The sequence below is a fragment of the Meriones unguiculatus genome, chromosome 19 (assembly GCF_030254825.1).
Source record: "Meriones unguiculatus strain TT.TT164.6M chromosome 19, Bangor_MerUng_6.1, whole genome shotgun sequence".
In the NCBI taxonomy this organism is placed as follows: Eukaryota; Metazoa; Chordata; class Mammalia; order Rodentia; family Muridae; genus Meriones; species Meriones unguiculatus.
Window position 1 is genome coordinate 66,992,938 of NC_083366.1, and position 20,928 is coordinate 67,013,865.

The 20,928-nt window shown below is 47.8% G+C and overlaps 2 protein-coding genes across 7 annotated transcripts in view; both read right to left on the reverse strand.

Annotated features, from left to right (window-relative positions):
* Positions 1-20,928, reverse strand: part of Ror2 (receptor tyrosine kinase like orphan receptor 2) — a 160,555-nt gene that overhangs the window by 125,464 nt on the left and 14,163 nt on the right. The window lies entirely within an intron of this gene.
* LOC132649159 (uncharacterized) overlaps positions 1-20,928 on the reverse strand; it is a 52,115-nt gene that overhangs the window by 22,251 nt on the left and 8,936 nt on the right. For all 3 annotated transcript variants that reach the window (XM_060372307.1, XM_060372305.1, XM_060372306.1), the window contains exon 1: positions 1-20,928. This exon is cut by the window's left edge; it is cut by the window's right edge and continues 8,936 nt beyond it. The gene's annotated coding sequence lies outside the window, so the exon portion shown is untranslated.

Sequence of the window (20,928 nt, forward strand, 5' to 3'; positions counted from 1 at the left end):
CACGTGTGTAGCCGCTCTCTCTGGGAAACTGAGACAAGAAGAATTAAGCTTACACAAGTATGTACCTGTGGATGCAGCCTTGATAATTTGGTAAAACATTAATCTCTAAGTACCTAGAGACCAAAAGATCCCACTGCCTTTTCTCCAGGACGGAGTGGCCCCTGAGATAAGGGGTCCCACAAAGAGCCCCACACGCACTTTTCTGCAGCAAGGCCCGGGGCCAGCACAGACAAGCGGCTCCTAACAGAGCACAAAGCACCCAGGCCAAGATCTGACTCCATGGCACAGGCTCTGCAGAGCCACTGTGTGCAAACCACCCTCCCAGGCAGTGGGGAGCTGGCCAGACACTGTGGAGAAGGAAGGTTGTGGCCGCCTGGCTATCAGAACCCTTCTCCTCTGAGAACTGGTTGGTGGAGGGTCTGGAAGGGACTAGAGAAAGCCATCCGTCCATGGCCGCTGCAGATGAGAAGACATGAAACGGCGCTGCAGATGTGGGAACCAGGGGGCGAGTCCTCAGTCCTGACAAATTTCCAAGGGAAATTCGAGAGCAGCAAACATCCAGGAATGGAAAAGCTGTCGAGAACAAACAGAGGAAGGGCCTGCGAAGACAGCTAAGTGGGCAGAGAACGCAAGGGTGAGGACCTGAGTTCAAATCCCCGGAGCTCACATAAAAGGCCATGTACACCTTTAACACAGCATGGGGCCATGAAGACAGGCAGAGCCCGGAGCCCTACAGCCAGCCAGCCCAAATGGCAGGCTTCTGGTTCATCGCAACCTTATCCAAACAAGTAACGGGGAGAGAGACAGGAAGACACCTGATATCCTCCTGCTAAACACACACATGTGGCATGTGCACACACACACACACACATACACACACACACACGCAACCACACACAGATGTGAACATGCACACATGAAAACAGTAAATAAACAACAGCAACAAAAAAGTGTGTGTGGCAACCACACCTGGGGATCCCAGCACTTGGGAGCCTGAGGCAGGAGAATTCCGAAGAATCTGAGGTCAGCCTAGGCTGTAATTCTAGGCCAACCTATGCAATAGCTTATACCTCAAAAGAACCTGTGAGAAAGTCATGCTAGAAGCCAGAGTCACCAAATGCAAAGTGAAGGAAAGGCCCTGTGCTGAAGACTCAAAGTCAGAGACTACCACAGATCACGGACATAAAAGCCCCCAAAACTGCCACAGCCTTTACACTTCTAATCTAGAAAAACAGGATTGGAGCCAGGTAGCAATGTCTCACACCTTTAATCCCAGAACTCGGGAGGCAGAGGCAAGCAGATCTCCGAGTTCAAGGCCAGCCTGGTCTACAGAATGAGTTCCAGGACAGACAGGTCTACACAGAAAGACCCTGACTAAAAAAAAAAAAAAAAAAATAGACAAAACAGAACAGAACAAAAAAACAGCCAAGCTCAGAACCCATATTTGACTGTAAGAAGGAAATCCATTACTAAAGGACAATTAATTAAGAAACAAAGCTTTGGAATTAAAAAAAGAAAAGGCACTGCTTAGTCAGCTGTCTACAAATCCTGCTCCTACTGTATTTAAAAATGCATCTTAATGTGTCTGAACCTGCTGACACTGGAGAGCATGGACTCCTCTTTCCACCCTCCTCCCTGTGGCTGCTCTCATTCTGGTGACGTTCCACCTGAAGGAACAGTCTTCCAAACCCTATCACTTGGCTGCACACCTAATCACAGCTGTGATTCTGACGGAGCAGTATAACCCACGTGGCTGTGGTAGGCTGTCTTCACTGACAACCCGACGGGATTTAGAATCACGTGGAAACAAACCTCTCAGCAGGTGTGTTCTGGGTTAGGTTAGCTGATCCCAGGGGACACACTCACCCTACGTGTGCAAGGCCCCACCCCATGGGCCGGAACCCTGGCCGTAGGAAAAGAAGGTGAGAAAGTGAACTTCCTCAAGCTCCGGCGGCCATCTTTCCCACCATGACATGCTGAATCTTCAGTCCTCAGCCAGAACAAACCCTGCCTTTAAACCTTATTGGCTGGGTGTGGTGGCGCACACCTTTGATCCCAGCACTCTGGAGGCAGAGGCAGGTGGACCTCTATGAGTTCTAGGCCAGCCTAGTCTATACTAGGGCTATACATTGAAGCCCTGTGTACAAAATACTAATAGTGATTGTTATTATTACTATTATTAGTCCGTTGAACCTATTCATGTATTGTGTGAGCGTGTGAGTACAGAGGTCAGAGGGCAGCTTCCAGGTCAATTCTCTATTTCCACCATGTTTGTCTCAGGGATCAAATTCAGGTGGCAAAAGGAGAAAAGTAACAACTGTGACAAATAAACACACACACACACACACACACACACACGTACCCCCAAGAGGTCAGTTGCAGGTCCTCACTGAGGCCACTGAGCTCCAAAGCTGCTCAGATTCCCCAGGAAAACAGCGCAGTGTTTGTTTATACTGAGTCTGTGCACAGCCTCCTATATATATGTTCAAGTCACTCCAGATGACTACTATGTAACACAGCGAAGGAGTCACGTGAGGCGGCTGCACAGGCGTGGCACAGCTGAAACCTCTTTGTTTTCAGTCTGCTCTCACTCAGTCCGCAACTGCACATATAGTATAAACTACAGCCCAGAAGCGATTCCTCTCACAAAGGCAAACCCACGTGTCGTCGCTTGTGCCCGTGTTTCAGACACCCTTGGGAAGTCATAGGCACTAGGATGGTCCTGTGTGGGACCAAACCAAATGCCTGCCTTACCCACTGCCACCAGTCCCCACCCCAAGTCACTGCAACTGGAGAGAGACCTTACTGTCCTTTCCAAGGTTAGCTCCACGGCTTCCCTGTCTTCCACGGAGCCTGAAAGCGTAAATGCTGGAAACTTTTTTTTTTTTAAAGATCTATTTATTATTTATACACTGTTCTGTCTCCATGTACGCCTACAGGACGAAGAGGGCACCAGTTCCCATTATAGATGGCTGTGAGCCACCAAGTGGTTGCTGGGAACTGAACTCAGGACCTTTGGAAGAACAAGCCAGCGCTCTTAATCTCTGAGCCTCACAGGCCACAACCTGATGGCTTGAGAGTCCTTCCAACTTCCCTGAGGTGATGGGATACAAACTGAGGGGCTCCTGAGTACCCCACAGATAATAAAGCTACAGAGTGCCTCACTGCGAAGGAGAGAGAGCAGCCGGGACCGCTTAGAAAGGCAACCTCGTGTTTTCTTACCTAACTGCTTCCCACATGGCAGAACAGAGCCCATTTCCAAGCCGGAGCAGAGTGCTCACTGGGAGGGTGACTCCCCACACTCTGCAAAGGTCCCTGCCTTTCTCTGCCTCCAGGAAAACCCAATCCAAAATGCTAGAACCAGCTCCCACACAACACTTGGGTCTTGTGTATCTTAGGCCTCTGCCAGGTGACCAGGCCACAGACTCCCCCAGGGCCACCTTACCTGCCACTTCTCAGAATCCATGCTCTTCACTGGGGCACAGCCCACTGTTTGGAATGGTTCTGGGGTCTCAGGAAAAATGACTACAAATCCAAGATATCCCAGGAAAGCAAAAGTGTTGCCTTCTGCAGACGGGTGCACAAGCAGGCCTGTGTGTGCAGGACAGTCCCGAGGTGTTTTTTATTCCTAAAGCCAAGGGGCCTGGTGGTGGTTTCAGTGGGAAGTGTCTCCCACAGGCCACATATCTGAACATTTGATCCACGGCTGTTGGGACTGACCGGGGAGGTGATGAGACCTTTGGGAGGTGCAGCCTTTGGGAGGAAGCACATCACTGGGTGTGGACTCTGAGGATTTATAACCTCACCCAGTTTCCAGTTCACTCTCTGTACTCCGTTTGTGCCTCAAGATGGAACCTCATAGCTTCCCACTCCTGCTGCCGTGCCTCCCAGGCCATCATGTCCCATTCCTGCTGCCGTGCCTCCCGGGCCATCATGATCGGCGTTTCTTGAACCATATACCAAAATCAACCTCTTTTCCCTAGCTCGGAGGTCATGGCAACGAAGCCGACAGGCAAAGCGGATGCAACCTTGAGCAAACACTTTGATCTTAGAATACTGCCGACTGGGGGAGGAAAGCTTGCTGAGATGATTGATGGCTATCCGTCTGACACGTACCTAGAGTCACTAGCAAGAAGGCGCCTCTACTGAGCAATTGCCTGGATGAGACTGACTTGTGGCCATGTCTGTGAGGTGTTTTCTTAGCCACGGCAGGCAGTGCCCGCCCTAGGCAATAGCCTGGGCTGAGTCAGAAAACTAGCTGACCAAGCTATGAGGAGAAAGGCAGTAAGCACCACTCACTGCTCGGCAGCCACTGCTTCAGTGCCTGCCTCAGCTTCTGCCTTGAGCTCCTGCCCTGCTGTCACTCACTGACAGACTGTGGCCTGTGAGATCTAACAAACCCTCTTCACCCCTGAGTTGGTTTGGGTCACAGTAAAAAAGAGCAAGCTAGAACTTCTCCAGAGATGGAGCGCCCTTTGTCTCCTTTAACTCTATGATAGAAAAGGCAGGGCATCTCATTTACAGTTCCCACGACCACCATTGTGGGAGCTTCCGACTTTCCTTATGTCTCAAGTGAGACAGTAAATAAGAGAGCTCAGTGGCGGAGCTTGTGCACTGGGTTCAATCCCTCATACTTCCACAAAAAAAGGTATAATAGTATAAAAATAGTATAGTATAAACATATAAACATAGTATTTAAAAAGTAGCACTGGGCGCACAGTTCAGGGCTGGACTGCTTGCCTAGCAGGCGTTAGACCCCTAGTTCAATCTACAGCACTGAAAACAAAAATGAAGAGGCCTGGGGAGATGGCGCACAGAGCCTGACAGTTCTCCAAAGCAGGAGGACCTGACTTCAGCCCCCAACAGCCCACGCAGAGGTGTGCGGTGGCTCTCCTCTGTATCCTAACTCTCCCAGCGAGGAGAGAGGCGGGCATGGGAGACTCCCTGCGGGCTCACAGCTGCTCATGGAAAAAGAAGAGACTGCCTCAGACGGAAGGAAGGAACAGACAAGACTGTGTGACCGCCCCCAAATGCACCCTGTGAGCAGTGCTCACCAACATGTGAACACTCCTGTTGCTCACACAGCCACACAAAGGACTCAAGCCATTCCCTTAAGAGGCAATAAACGACAAATCTGCAAGATCAGTCAAGGTGAAGAAGGCCAGCAGCTCAGATGATGAAGTTACTGCCACTAACCTTGACAACTGGAGTTCAGCACCGAGGACCCACACCCTGGAAGGAGAGAACTGTGATCCTCTGATCCCCACATGCACACACACACAGCTCAAACACTAAAATAAATAATAAAGATTATTTCAAAACCAATAAAAGATGGCCAGCCATGGTGGTACACACCTTTAAGCCCAACACTCAAGAAGCTAAGGCAGGTGGATCTCTGTGAATTCAAGGTCAGCCTGGTCTACATGGTGAGTTCCAGGACTGACAGAGTTGTGTAGAGAAGCCCTGTCTCAAAAAACAAACAAACAAAACAAAAAGGCAGTAAGAGCGTTGCTGACAATATCTGAAATGAACCTGATCAGGCCTTTAATCTCTACCACAGAGACAAATGACCCTTGGAAACCAATGGTGGACAGCCTGCCTCCCATAGTAAGCTCAGGGCTCCATCCTCGGCACAGAAAGATACTAAAGCCATAGACTCAGGAATGGAATTCTGGGACACGCTACAACATGGACACAAGGGTGGGGAGAACAAGGACCACGTGATTCACCCGCTTCTCTCTTGCCGTCCCTGTCATAATGAAGTTCACTGACACAGAGGGAAACAGTGGTTGCTGGGAGCTGAGGGTAGCAAACAGAGAATTGGCACTTCCCGGGGACAGAATTTCTGCTTCAGCTGTGAGGCATTCTGGAGACAGGCACTGACACCCAGGGATGGGAGGACATTGAATCCCACGGGAAGGACAATGAAAAGTGTACAAGATGGTAGATGTTATGTCATGTGCATTTTATGATGAGAAGACAACATATGGAAAAACCCCCATATACTCCAAGAAAAGAAAAAAGAAATCTCTAATCCTTGAGTACACAGAAAGTTAGAACTGCCACTTTAAGAGGGCTAAGAGGGTGCTGACACACGCCTTAATCTCAGCAAACAGGGAGGTGAAGAAGGACGGACAAGGGTAGAGAGTAAGGGAAGAGGGGGAACAAGGGGCAAAAAGGGAAAGGGAGGAAAGAGAGAAGCAGAGGGGGGAGGAGGGAAGGAGAGGGATAAAGGAAGGGGCCAGAGGGAAAGGGAGGGGAGGACTAAAGAAAGAGGAGGGGAAAGGGAGAGAGACAGACAGAGACTGACTCAGTAGCCTCAGACACCCACTACCTGGCCTTCCTGCCTCAGCAAGCCCAGGACCACAGTTGCTTACAGGTCCTCTCACAGCGCATGCTCACCCACTCACTTCAAATACCAACCCCCACTCCTTAACCACAGGCACTCTCTGGGTAGCCTGTGCCAATTCATTATGCCGTAATTTTCTTCCCAAATGAGGCCCAGTTCCTGCGTCCCTAAATTTCTCCCCTGAGTATTTAAAAGGGAGACACTTATTAAACTATTCTAACCTACATAACTTCTGTAAAGGTAATAAGAAAAAAATTTCTCCTAAACCCAACACGTGGGCTCATTCCACAGCTCTGCCCACATTCTCAACATCCCAGGACTTCCGGAGAACCTTCAAGCAACTCACAAACAAAGAGGAATTTTGAAAGCCAGCACAGTGAGCTTCTAGAACAGGCTTGCTAGGAGCTCATAAAAATACCTCAGCCTAGGGTCTCCCGAAGCACACAGTAATAAAGTGGCCATGTTTGCCTCATGTTGTTAAATGGACACTGCTGTGCTCTTGAGCACAAAAGCTGAGTCTTAAGCAGGGCCAGTCGGCAGATGAGATGGTTGTATTTTACTTTGTGTGTTTGTGGACACACATGTATGCATGAGCGGGCCAGAGGAAACCTTGGGTGAATCATTTCTCTTTTTGTCTTTTTGTCTTGAGACAGGGTTCTCGTTGACCTGGGCCTTGTCCAGCTAGGCCTTTGAGCCCCAGGAATTCACTGCTCCTGCTCCCCCACCCCACCCCTAGCACTATGGCTTAACTGCCCAGCACTTCTTTACATAGGTTCTCTGGGAATTGAACCCAGGTCCTCTTTACTGACTGCGCTATCTTGCCAGTCCCATATCCCACATTCTAACAGAGAGATTTCAGATAGTCAATGAACATTACCTCCCCAAATGTGAACCCTGTCAGGAGGGGTGAAAAAATCACCACCTACTGTGCCCTGTAGCATCATTCTTGGCATCCAGACTCATAGATTTGGCAGCAGGGATAACACAGACCTCAGATCAAAACCTCACACGCCCCCTCCCAGACACTGTATCCCACCTGACCCGGGGACAAGTACCCCAGGACAGCACATTCCTCTCAGAGGCAGCAGCCTATGTGTCCCAGGCAGGGGCTCAGGTCACAAAGAAGCACAGGCCTAGAAAAGTTGTGGCAGCTTCTGGTCTCTCTCTTGAAGTTCCTGGGCCAAAAGCTGAATCCTGAAGACCACCCTTTCTACCTCCCATTGGGGCTTCTGATACAGGCATGTGACCCAGCCCAGGGGCTAGAGCTCCAACTCCATGCTCACCCTAAACCTCACTGGACAGATGGGCAGGCCAGCTGAATACCACCCACCTGAGGTAGCACATCGGGACCCTTCATGGCTCTGATTCCTCACATTGCTCCTCTAGCCCTTAAGGGTCTCACGGCTGACGCCACCCTGGGTAGTAGGGCCTTCAGAGCAAAATCAGTGAGGCAGAATGTCTCCAAACGAAGAAAAGGAAACTGAAGGTCACTGGGTGCCTTCCATTCAGTCTGCCTGGGCCCCAGCAGGAGTTCCTTACCGTGGTGTATACACGCTCTACACGCTGTAACTACACACCATTCACACTGCACAACACACAGATGCCACAGCACACAGGGATGGTGTCCCATGAACACCATACAGCACACTCAACACGCCGAACAGAGCACACATGTATAAACAACATACAAACTCCTTGTATATCACATAACACATACCAACACGACACACAGACTTTACAGTCAGCTTTTTCTGAATCCTTTTTCCACGTGGTTTTTCCTCTAAATGGTAGGTGGTTAGGGGAAACCATCATAGAGTTGAAAAGAAAAAAAAAAAGAGAATTGAAGAAACTGAGGCAAACATCCAAGAGAAAAGACAGGCGGCAGACCAGCATGCTTTATTTTTTCCTTTTTTTTTTTTTTTTCTTTTGAACTGAGTGGTACTTTTCTGGAATATCCCAGATCCTCCAAGAAGATTCTGTATCAAAGGAAATACAGAAAATTACAGAGTAGCGTATGACCATCCTGGAATTGCTGGTTCTAGGAAACTATTATTAATGAAGAAAGGGTACGCTGCTATTTGAAGAGGGAGGGTAGTGCTGATTGCTGAGCAGGCGAAACAACACTAAACCCAAAACAGGACTTGAACCACAGCGCACACCAGGATGGGTTGGAGTGCCCCGTGACCTCCCAGCCCCAGGAGGTAGTGGAGGAGTGCACCCCAAGACAGTGAGGCCATTCTGGGGTATACTGAGGCAGCCCACAAGTGCCCACAAAACTGAGTCTTTCTCTAGCTCTCTCTTTCCCAGGTGTGGAGTTGAGGTGTCTATAGCCTTGACCTATCTGAGCTCCTGCAGAGAGCCCTTTGGGTGGAAGAAGCCCAGGAGATGGCATGCAGCCTTCTCTCAGGCATGATTAAAAGGCTCACAAGGGTTCTGTCACTTATGGGGACAGTTCAGCTTCAAGGAGGGGTCTTGTAGAGGGGCCCAGGAGGCCCATCAAGCCCCTGGCACCTCAGGAGCCATCTCTTCTAGCACAACCAACCACGTCTCTCACTACAGAGCTCACAAATGCTGCTGTGACTCATCCGTTTCAAGAGGTTTTTTTTTGCCCTTCGGTTACGGCCAGTCATCTTGCATGAGCTAAATAGATTTTCTATTCTCCTTTTATCTCTATCTCGCTATGAATCCCTTTATTGTATTTTTTAAGTGCTATTTGGAAAGGACGGAAGGTAAGCACGGGTTTTGTTTTGTTTCTTAGCACTGAAAGTTTGAAAAGTACAAAGCAGTATCACATGGCCTGGTTCTAGTCTGGAAGTCCCCTAACCTAGAGCTGGGGGTAAAGCCGGGGAGAGGAGGGCCAGCCTAACACGCATGGGGCACACCCATGGTGTTCTAGCCCCGCCCCCACCCCCAAACAGAACACCTGTACTTTCCCTGAGGTGCCCACCAGGTATGGCTCCAGGGCATTAAGGACACTCTGTGCCCTGCGACCCAACCGTCACCGCCATCCTGCTGTTACCCTCTACAGCTCGCAAACTGAAGCTCTGCCTCCTTTAAGCAACAACCCCCACTGGAGCATCTCGTGGTTGTTGCTTTTGGTCAAGGGAGATAGCTTGGAGGAGGGCCTGAATATAACCACGCATGAGGTCTACAAAGTGAGCCTCTGTTTGTTAAGCAAGAAGCCATTTCCTCCAAGCCAAACACCGCTGCCCCTCAACGGGTGCAGTTGCTCCCCCAGACCAACAGCCCCCTCCTCACATCAGCAAATGGCGCAGTCCAGGTGGCCCTGGAGGCAACGGCATTTGCCAGTCATTTTCAAGCCACCTCTACTGGAAAGTCTAACTCTGCACAACGAACAGACGGAAAAACAGTGGAGATGAACGGGCCAAGTGCCTTTCTGAGAGATGCATGCCCAAGCAGCCCTGCGGGAAGACCTCAAGCAGGGCAGAGCCACCTTCCCAACATTCCGAGATCTCTCCGTGACCCATTCCTTAAACACAAGCCACTTTCTCAGGGCACGGCGAGGTAGCATTTCTAGTCTAAATGACCCTGAAAACAGTTAATGAGCTGTGAGCCTCCTGCTTGTACTGGCTTTTCAGGCTGCCACGAGGAACCCAGATGAACCGCTCCAAGGCTCAGGGTGTACCCGGATGGGCCAGCCATCTACATGTGCTGCTGTTGGGGAAACTGGGAAGGGGCCAAATCACTCAGCCTGAGCTTCAGGCCGCCACCGGGGCTTGTCACCAACTAGCTACAATAGAACTGTCTCCATCAACGTCACAATGTAAAATCCCCGGGGCAAAGGGAGATAAGACACAGCATAGATCCAAAATTAGTCCTGAGGCACCCGTGACATGCCTGGGTCGGCTAGGGGAGGCGAGTGGAAACAGGTCCCCAGTCGGGGTCTTGGGTCTCAAGGTGAGTATGTCTTCGGTTGCTGTAGCTGAAGCTACAGACTGGGCAAGTAATAAGAAAAAGGGGTTTATCCAAAAACCAAGCAGCTGCGTTTGATGAGGCCCATCTACGTAGTGGAGACAGAATGAACATCACAGCTCAGGGCTTTCTCCTTTCTCTGTAGCCACAGCCTCACTAGATTAGGCCCGCCCTTACGGCCTCAGTTAACCTTAATTACCTGCCCAAGACTCCAAACACCACAAATGAGGCTTCCACTTCTGAGACTCACAAGGGTCTTAATTTTAATAATAAAGGCTGGAGACAGGGCTCAGCAGTTAAGAGCCTTGATGCTCTTCTAGAGGACCAGAGTTCGATCCCTAGCACCCATCTTGGTTCTCACCACTGCCTCTGACTCCAGCTCCAGAGAATTCTATGCCCTCCTCTGGCCCCTGTTGGCACTTGCAAACAAAGTATATCTTTTTAAAAATATATATATTAATCTGAGCTTTTGATGGGGGACAGTCAGAGCACAGGGCCACTACACAGTAGCTTGAGTATACAAGTTAGCTTTTATAGATGCAACCCTTGAGGTACCTGGAGGCATATTCTGTACCTTCTTCAGTGGTAAACTGTACCAAAAAAAAAAATCACTGAAAGCATCTCCTAGGGCTTGGGGTATAGCACAATAGTTCTAGACTAGTATGTGTGAGGTCTCAGGTCCAACTTCTAGCACCGGTGGGGAGATATAACTATAAATGCAGACGACCTTTGAAAGCGTAATAAGAAAATTATAACCTTTTAATGACTCTGAACAAGGAACACAAGCAGCCTTCAAGAAGTTATCTTAACACGCACCTGTCTCACTCACTCTCTTAGCCAAGCACTCACCCTAAGAGTTTCATGACTATTACCTTGCTTGGTGCCCAATGACAGTCCCACAAAGCAAGCCTGCAGCAGCACTCACTCCAAGAGAGGGGATGTTTACACAAGATGTTTACAGGGTGTCCAACGTCACCATGGAGACTAGTAATATTGGCTCCGAAGAAAAATGTTTAAAATAAACTCAGCATCTTACCTCCGCAATTTCAAAACTGATATTAATAACAAATAAAATTAATGGCATAGTTAAGAGATTACCTAAAAGGAGCTCCACTGAGATTTTAAAACACTCAACAGAGCCAAAAGAAACAGCACTGAGATCTCAAATGGAGAGTGCCAATTAAGAAAAGTGACTCAAATTCCTTGAAATGTAAACACCTTATAACTTCATTAAGAAAACCTATAAAACCTACACTTTGGACAGTTAAAAAGCCTGGACAGGCCTACCTTCCATATCAGCCCAAATTAGTCCATCACGGAGGATCCGGCTGTTGTCAGCATCACACCAGCAGGAGGAATTTAAGAATAAACCACAGTGACCCCAAACCTCTTGGATTTATAGAGCACCAGAGTCCACTGGGCCTAACGAAACCCTCTGCTTTGCCAAAAACAACCTATAGAATTTCTCTGTGATGAGAAAATTAAAATTGCTTCCTAATTACTTTCCTCCTCTGTAGGAGAAGCGATCTGTCTAGGAATTGCAGAGTCAGCATGTAATTCGGGAGGCCAGGTTAATGAGAGCAGGATGTGTGCACCCTGACGCAAGGATGCTCGCTCTGAACTCCCTCTACACAGCTACATCCTCAAAAACGCTTCAAAAGATGTGGACCCAACGGGTGAACGAAGTTTCATCAGATGTAAAGAGTGGCATACACACCTGCAAACCGTTCAGTTGCTACTTTTTAAAAAGCCAAACAAGGACTGACAGGCTGGATCAGTCAAGAAAGCGCTGCCCACACAAGCATGAGGACCTGTGTTCAACCCCCAGAACCCACAAAAGCCTGCACTTGTCATCCCAGGGATGGAGAGGCACAGACAAGTATATTTCTTCACGCTCACTAGCCAGCCAAGCATAATCGGCACATTCCAGGTCCCAGGGAGAGGTCATGTCTCAAAAATCAAGGTGGACTGATCCTGAAGAACAACACCCCATGCTGATCTCTGGCCTACACACAGAGAGAGAGAGACAGAGACAGAGACAGAGACAGAGACAGAGACAGAGACAGAGACAGAGAGAGACAGAGTCCAGCAACTCCTCTTCCCATTAGAAGCACCTATTACCTGTAACTGGAAGGCCAGGAATGAAAGGTGAGACTGCCGAAGTTCCCATGCTTCCCCGCAGGAAAGATTGGGCTTTGCCTCCATTCCATCTATGGATTTTAATCCCCTGGGAATCTGCATTTCCTTCAAAAGGAAGGAAATATTTTGCTTTTTTGACAAATCATCTGTTCTCATTTTAGGTACAGTCATGCCTATTATTTTTGGCTGTCGATATATCAGAAAAGAAACATAAAATGTCAGTGTCTGGCTCTGGCAGTGGTGTGGCAGCAGAACCAACACCGTACAGTTCAGGGCAGAAAAGGGATCTGTGACATGACTGGAGGCCATCTGGGCAGATCTGTCTATTCCACATACGCAAGACTTCCTCCAAACCTCTGGAACGTGGGGGCCTCAGATGCAGGGATTCATCTGAGATCGACATTAAACACACAGACAATTATAACCTACATCATACCAAAGAGCCTGTACCCAGCAAAACAAGCCTGAGCAATGGGAGAAAGAGATGCCTTCTAGACACAGGAGCCATAGAGATGAGAGCTGACAATGAATGCCTCGCGATGCCCTGATGATCAAAAGTAAAGCCACATCTCTACTTGGTAGCCAAAAGTAAGAACCACAGTGCTCAAGGCCTGCCTCTAATAACCACACTGCAGGAGGAGCCAGCTTGGAATGGGCATGAGGCAAACACACTGCCAAGTTAGCTCCCAGGGCGTGGACTCTGCTTCCCAGGATGCATTTCAAACTTCCAGCGGAGGGCTGAGGAAATGGTTCATGGGTAAAGTGTTACAGCCTAAGAGTGAGGACCTGAGTTGGAACTCTCAGTAAAGTTCTTCATCTGTCAAGACTCAGAAAGGTCCCATAACTTTCCTAAACAGGACCAGCTAGGAACCAAGGGTTCAAACTCATGTGCCTAGGGGGGACACTTCACTTTGAAACATCACCCATGTGACAGAGAAGGTAGAACCCAAGGTGCAGCAGTCTGTGCCTCACACAGGGGCAGGAAAGAGAGCTGAGGACTGTGACTACTAAATAGAGCCCCCAAAAACTCCTGGTGTGCAGGAGACAGAAGGAATCTGCCCCTTCTCTAGCAGCCTTCAGAGTTCAGGACATCTCGATTTCCCCCATGGAGAAGGAAGGAATGTGCACAGAACTGCCTGCCTGCCTCACTTCCCACAGGGTCAGAACTGAGTGTTGGATAAATCTTAGCACTTCTTTTTTAATTCTACTACAGCATCTGTGAGCATCTTGAAAAGGCCTTCAGGAAGCCAGCCGTTCCTGGGATCAATATGAAGTCACCACTTGGCTGCATTCAGAAGTGCAACAAGAACAGAGGGAGGGTGGCTGCGGCTCCAGGCCAGGGCTGGCCCGATCTAATCATGGAAATTTGTTTCCTCAGCCGCTAATCGTTTTGGCCCCGGGAATTTTTCCATGTTCTTGCCAGGAGTCCAAACCCCTGCATTAGGGGCTGGGATGTGGCTCGGTGGTAGAGCACTTTTCTAGGCTGGCTCCCCAATACTGCAAAAACAAAACAAAACATCAACAAAAAAATAAAGAAATTAAAAAAAAAAACATGCAATAAAGAGACAAACAGCCAAGTGTGGGGCCAAAAGCCACCAATCTCAGGGCTCACCTTTGGTAGCAGAGGCAGGAGGATCTTGGTGAGTTCAAGATCAGTCTAGATTAGATAATATAGTTCCAGGTCAACCAAAGCTACGCAGGGTAGGGAGAGCTATCTCAGAAAAAGACAAATATAGCATATTTTCTCTTATATGTGGAATCTAGGTTATATCATTATATATACAATATGTATAATAAATATGTATATAAAGTGAATGTAGAAGGGTGACTATTTGAGAAAAGAGTAGAGGCCAAGAGGGAACAAAAGGGCAAAGAGGGTGACTATGGACACACTATATACAGATATGATAATATGTATATATTATATACATATACATATATATGATATGACACTATATACATATACGATAAAAAGCAATCATAATGTCAATAAAAATATTATAGGCAATGAAATGAGGCCCTAACTGTCTTGGCACCCACTTCAAGGTTTAACTGGGGTGTAAGCCTGAGGAAGACCCTAGGTCCCACCTACCCACTTCCCTTAGGTCTCCTCCTCCACACCAACTGCCAACACCCACAGAACTTCAGACACCTTTCTATCAGAATCAAAAAGTCCCAAGAATCTGTAAGCATCAACCAGCCAATTCCATCTGCTTCCATGATGGCCGTTTAATTCCCCACTGCGGTCATGCAGACATCCAGTTTCCAAACACTGATCCGTGTGGGGGGTGGGGCTGTGTTCAGAGCCCTCATCCATGTCCTAACATTGGGATTTCTGAAAGGGACTTCTATTTTGTAACTAGGAAACGGGATTTGGCAGGAACTCCTTGAGAGTGTGCAGCCTTGTAAGTGAGGATAAACTACCTACCGCTGTCTCCCAAGAAGCCAGTGAAGAAGAAAAACAAGATCCTTTGCAAATCCTTAAAAAGAGCAGGCTTCCAAAATGCTCAAGATTTCCCATATGCCGTGTGGAAACCAGCATAAGACCAGGGTAAGCGATGAGTCAGACTCAGCTTTTCTTCCTAGCTCTCCAGCTTTACCCCCTCACAGTGGCTCCAAAGTTAATCCCCAGTGTTTACTCATGTGGTACTGTTTCCCATCACCTTCCATTCATGGAAGGTCATTTATTTCTCCATGACCCTTCTGCATTCTTCCCACTCCCTTCAACAGCTGGACAGCAATTCCACAGCTCAGCCATCATGGGTCTGGTACAGATTTCCAACTCCCCCTTCAAGGGTTTCAGTGTCTGCTCCATCTCGCCTACTGTCACGTCCCCTTTATCCTGTTATTAACATGTCTTCCATCTAAACCAATCTGCCAAGGTCAGCTACAAATCAACTGAGGAAAAATAAACCACAATAAACACGAGGGTAAAGAAACTATTTTCAGGGCAACAATGCCGCCGCCCTCCCCACCCCTCGTAGAAAGGCTGATGTCTGGAAGGAGAGCACAGTTCGTGGACAGCTTGAGGCTGAGGACACATGCAATACTCAAAGGGCAGAGAGGACCAGGTGTCCTCTCCAGGAATGGCCCCATGGGCCACAGCCTTACACACTGAAAAGACAGGGACTACATGATGGAAGAGGAAATAATGAGTTACCTCCAAGCCAAGGACACACTGAAGGTCCCAAGTTTGGCCACCAACGTTGGTTCTATGAGATGTGACACCGACCAGGGACAGGTCAGGTGAGAAAATCTAGGTCGATAGGGACATTCCCTTGAAGGACCCACACTTCCCACTGCTGTTTCTGTCTGGGGTCGGCAGTGAGGGTCGGCTGCCTTTCCACCAGCATCATGGAAGCAGCCCTAGGACTCATATAATTCATAGAAAGTGTAAGGAGGTCATCTTCGGAGCAGACTGGTAACCCTTCAACAACAACAGAATCAAAAAGACAACAAAACAGTATTAGTGTCTTCGGAGAAGCTAAAATAAACCTGTAAGGTAACTCAGGGGGTAAAGGTACCACTACACACACACACAAACACACTAACTAACTAAAAATACTTCAAAAAATAAAGAAACTGGAATGGAACCCTCATGTTAGTGGGAGTCACTGTTTGAGTGGGGAATATCTTCCTTCAGCCATGATGGCAAAGCCTGGCAATTCCCTTAAAATATTAAGCATGAAGTTCCCACAAGTCATATACACAAAATGACAACAAACAAGCTGCAAAAGATGGAGGTGACATTCATCAGGGCAGTGTCCCTGACAGCCAAGCAGAAGCAGCCCAGATGCCCATCAACGCATCAGACCGTAGATGAACTACGGTCTGGTCACACAACAGAAGATTGTTCCATCATCAAAAAGAAACACAGGTGATGAGCTTGGATAATTGCAATGCCGCGTCCTCCACAGCAGGCACTCATGGTGTGACGTACTGAGGACAGCAATGGGAAACCCCCGTCGGTAGTGGTTTGAGTGAGAATGGCTTCCATAAGCTCGCATACTTGGATGTTTTGTGACCAGGGAGTGGAACTGCTTAGGAAGGATTAGGAGGTGTGGCCTCATTGGAAGAGGTGTGACCTTGTTGGAGGAGGTCACAAAGGGGGTGGGCTTGAGTTTTAAAATTCCACATCAAGCCCAGCCCCTCCCCTTTTGACATGGGGTCTTTCACTGGACCAAAACTGGACAATTTAGCTACACTCTCTGGCCAGCGAAATCCAGCAATCCACCAGACTCCACCTACCCAGTCTTGGGACTGCAAGTGTATACTACCAAGATCTACATTCTTGCATGGGTTCTAGGAGTCGAACTCGGGTCTTTGTGTCTGACTAACTAAGCCATCTCAGCCCTGACTTTATACTTCTGTGAGCTTAAAACTATTCTAAAATAAAAAATGGTCTTACTTCTGAAAGGAACAAAGTGCCGACACTTACAGGACATGAATGAACCTTGCAAACACTGTATTGCATGAAAGAAATCAACCACAAAAAGCCACATATGGAAATGATTCTATTTATATGAAATATCAGAAAAAATGAGCTCGCAGAGCCCAAAGCACACACAGCTGCAGAGCCCTGGGAAAGCTATGACTGTAATGGGTACAAGGTTTCTTTAGGGGGCAATGACAACATTCTAAAATTGATTATGGTGTCAGTTTTAGGATGGTGAACACACCAAAGAACACTGGTTTGGGTTGTGTTCCTTAAAGTGCTGTTTTCTGGCATGTGAATCACAGAAAGCTGTTATTAAAATAAGAGCCCAGCAGTGGAAAAGTTGAATCACACATTTCACACAAACATGATCTTCAACAATGCATTTCACTTGGGGAGCAGCTTTAAGGGGGCAGAAAATCAATGTGAAACACTGTTACCATGTCTCCTACCCAATCCTGCCTCAGTTTCCTCTTATTGCATCAGCCTGCTACTCGTTATACCACCAAACCAGCTTCGATACAGAAGGGGGTCTAAGCCTCCCTGTATCGCCCTACCAGCCTCAAATTTTGAATTCAAATTCAAATGTTGAATGATGCTAAATCTTCTAACGTGAGACCTTTTTTTTTAAGTAATTGAAACTCTCTCCATAAGAACAATAGATAGATAAGTCACTCAGGTGAAAACTGGGTAAAGGTCTGGGACAACCATTCCTCAGGGAAAAGACAGAGGGCTGGTGCCTGGGGCTGGGGCTCAGTGGGTAGAATGCATGGCTGTGGCATGTACTAGGCCCAGAGATCAAACCCCATAACTGCAACAGACAACAAAAATGTATACAGTCACACGAGAAGACGTGCACAGCACTAATTACCAGGAAAATGCAAATCAAAACCACTGTGAACAGGGCTGGAGAGATGGATGAGCAGTTAAGAGCACTGGCTGTTCTTCCAAAGGACAGAGGTTCAATTCCCAGCGGCCATATAACAGCTCACAACTGTCTGTAACTCCAGTTCCAGAGGATCTGACACTCTTACATGCAGGCAAAATACCAGTGCACATGAAAAAGCCCACATGTCCACAGGTGGCTGAAATGGGGGGCAAAGCCACGAAGAGGGGCTTCCCACAAGAAGGTGGTGACAACGGAGACACCTTGCCCCTGCAAGTGAGGGGCCCTCCAAATGTGCATGGCCATCAAGCTCCACGCACGGCTGCTACGAATGAGACACTCACTCTGTAATTTAGTTTAACTTCTCTAAATGTGAATGAAGTAGCCAGATGTGGTGTGGTGAATACCTGTCAGTTACACAGTACAGCAACGACAGTGAGCAAACCCTTGACGATGCATTCCGGAACCTTCCAAGATAAGAAAATTTGCCATTATTTAAATGAATTTTTAATTGGCAAACAAAGCTATGGCAAAGGACTGAAGAAATGAGCAAGACAATGAATGAATGAGTGAGTGAATGAATGAATGAATGTTTTTATCTTAGAGAAACACGAGACGCATTAGAGGACTTCAAAGACTATCTCATAACTAACAACAGTGTGATCAGGAGAGTTTGTCGGAGCAGAAACCTCTCCCACTGAAGCCACTTCCTGGACCGTTTGGGGAGGATCCTGAGGCACAAGGGCAGAATTTAATGATGATGGACACACGGGCAGATGAGCCACCAACAGGATCTTGGAGACAGCTATCCTCTCAGTAGGAACAGAAAACATGGCTTCCGTACGTGTGTGTGTGTGTGTGTGTGTGTGTGTGTGTGTGTGTGTGTGAGAGACAGAGAGAGAGAGAGAGAGAGAGAGAGAGAGAGAGAGAGATATGTTCATGTTTTGAAAGTACATGTGTTTGGGCTGGAGAGATAGCTCAGAGGTTAAGAACACTGGTTGCTCTTCCAAAGGTCCTGAGATCGATTCCCAGCGACCACACGGTGTCTCACAACCATCTATGTGAGACCTGGTGCACAGGCAGAATGATGTGTAAATAATAAATAAATAAATCCTTAAAATAATAAAAAAGAAAGTACACGTGTAGAAGCCAGAAAACAACCTGGAGTGTCATCCTCAGGGATGCCCCCCACCCCTTGCGCTAGAGTCTCTTGTTGGCCCAGAGCTTGGCATTTGTGCTAGGCTGGACTATGCAGAGAGCTCCGGGATCTACCTGCCTTTTTTCTCCTTCCAGCACTGTGGTTACAAGAATGAACCACCATGCTCAGCTTTCTTATTTTAGTTTTGGGGGTATTTCTTTTTGTTGTTGTTATTGTTGTGTTTTTGTTTTTTTAACATGGGTTACTGTGGCTTGAACTGGGGTCTTCAACAAGGAACTTACTGACAGGGTTGTTTTCCCAGACTCTCTTTTCTAGTCTTGACACATGGCAGGTAAGACCCCACTGACTACGGAAACCATCCTTTCCAGGGGCTGGCAAATCTTTGGGATGGCCAAGGGCTGGCTCATAGATCTTTCCCAGGGTACCAGAACCCTGCTTCAAGCCATCTCCTGACCAAACTCAGGAACTCTACCATTAGAACTCTGAAGATAAGCACCAGCAGCCAGACAGCTAGGGACACCCAAGGGTCCCCAAGCTACCAGACCTATCCAGATCAGTCCTAACTCTCCCCTAAACCATCTAGCCTAACCCTGACCTTTACTCTTTCCTACACCACCTAATCCTAACCCCTAATCCCGAATCCCTAACCCCTACACCATCTACTCATAACCCTAACCCCAACCCTAACTCTGCCCTATACAGTCTGTCCTTCCTGAGGAAATCCAAGAAAGCGCTCCCCTTGCTCAGTTCTCCTCCCAAGCAAGGCCAGTGCTTCCTCTGCCACCCTGGGCATCTTGTGGTGTGTTCCCTTCTCATGAGCGATGCAAATAACAGACCCTTTCTGTGTGAGAGCAGCTGAGCAGGGCGGCAGGAGTGGCTCAGCAGTTAACAGAACCTGCTGCCCTTGCAGAAGACCTGATTCTGGTTCTCAGGATCACAAGAAAGCTAACAACTCTCTGTTAACTCCTTAAGTTCTGGGAGATCCTGTGCCCTTTTCTGACCTCTGTGGTGCACAGACAGATGGCAAACATTCACACATAAAATTTTAAAAAAAGGAAATCTTTAAATCTTTTTCTTACACACACAGTCCCATGCTAGGCTACTCACCACAATGTGGTACTGAGTCCTGAGGACCACACAGAGAAAGGAAGGCATCACATTCCTGAGGACACTCCCACTCACTGGCTCTGGTGGATAGAAAGACCCATTCTTGGAAGCCCAACAGCCCCTGATGGATTTGGAGTCACCACTCAAAGGCAGAGCTCTGACTAAGGCATGCTAATGCATTCCATGACCCCACCCCCTGGATGCCTGAAATCATAAACAGTAGTGAACCCTATAAATACTGTTTTTTTCCAGTACACACCTACCTTGAACAAAGTTTAATTTAGTGAGCAGACACAGTAAGATTAAAAATAACTAGCAGTTGGAGGGATAGCTCAGAGGGTCAAAGCAGTTGCCATGTAAGTCTAATGACTGAGTTCGTGCAAATCCGATGACTGAGTTAGGGTCCTGGGACCCATTTAAAGTGGAAGGAAACTGACTTCAGGAAATCGCCCTTTTAGATACATGCACACACATACACAACAATAAAAATAAAATAAACTTTAAGAAAAGAAAAATAGAAATTATAATACTGTAATAAAATTGCCAGCATACATGCTGTCGACACATTAGGCGAGGGTTCTATTTTTTTCCTGGGTAAACATGAACAAATGTCTGTTCACCCCAAATAGGGAAACAATAACAGAAAAAAGGTTCACCAAGGGCCAACTTGGTGCGCCAATGAGTTTTGCTGGGGTTACTTACAGGAGTACGGGTATGGGGTACTTACAGGAGCTGGGATGACTCAAAGGCAGCTGCACCAACAAAGCGCACCCCAACAAGGTGCCACTCAGAAAAGCTAGACTCTAAAGTTCTCTATACAAGTTAAAGACGCCGACAGCTAAGAGTCACCTCTCCTATCGGAGTCCGTCCTGCTTACATAACTTTGGAGTCTTGTGAATCTGTTCAGTTTCAGGGACTTC